Genomic DNA, 808 nt, shown 5'->3' on the forward strand with positions numbered 1-808 from the left:
TTTCATATTCATAATAGTAACAACGGGCCAATAATTTAGAACCAACGTATATAACATGAAACAAGAAGGACCAGAGGGAAAACTCACAAAAGCCAACCAAAATAAAGAAAACGGAAACACAAGGACAAGGAAACAATGGAAACACTGAGCTACCAGAAAGCAAAAGATAAAATGGCTATAAGAAGACCTATTATTTCGATAATCACCTGAAATGTAAATGGACTGAACTCACCAATAAAAAAGCACTAAGTTCCGGAATGGATCAAAAAACAAAACCCAATCATATGCTGCCTCCAGGAGACACATCTCAGTTCCAAAGACAAATATAGACTCAAAGTGAAAGGGTGGAAAATGATGTTTCAAGCAAATGGCATTCAGAGAAAAGCAGGAGTAGAGGTACTGATATCAGATGAAATAGACTTCAAATAAAAACGGTAAAGAAAGATATTGAGGGACACTTCATAATGATAAAGGGAATCATACACCAAGAAGACATCACACTTATTAATATCTATGCTTCCAAACAGGGAGCCCCGACATATGTAAATCACTTACTAACAGAACTAAAGGGAGAAACAGACAAAAAACTATCATAGCAGGGGACCTAAATACCCCACTGTGGGATATGGACAGATCATCCAAACAGAAAAATCAATAAGAAAATAACATCCTTAAATGACACATTAGACCAACTGGACATAATTGATTTTTCCAGAGCCTTCTATCCCAAAACAGCTGCTTATACATTCTTCTCTAGTGCACATGGAATATTCTCAAGAATCGACCACATACTGGGACACAGAGATAG

The sequence above is a fragment of the Pteropus vampyrus genome, unplaced genomic scaffold, assembly GCF_000151845.1.
Source record: "Pteropus vampyrus isolate Shadow unplaced genomic scaffold, Pvam_2.0 Scaffold613, whole genome shotgun sequence".
NCBI classification, from domain to species: Eukaryota; Metazoa; Chordata; class Mammalia; order Chiroptera; family Pteropodidae; genus Pteropus; species Pteropus vampyrus.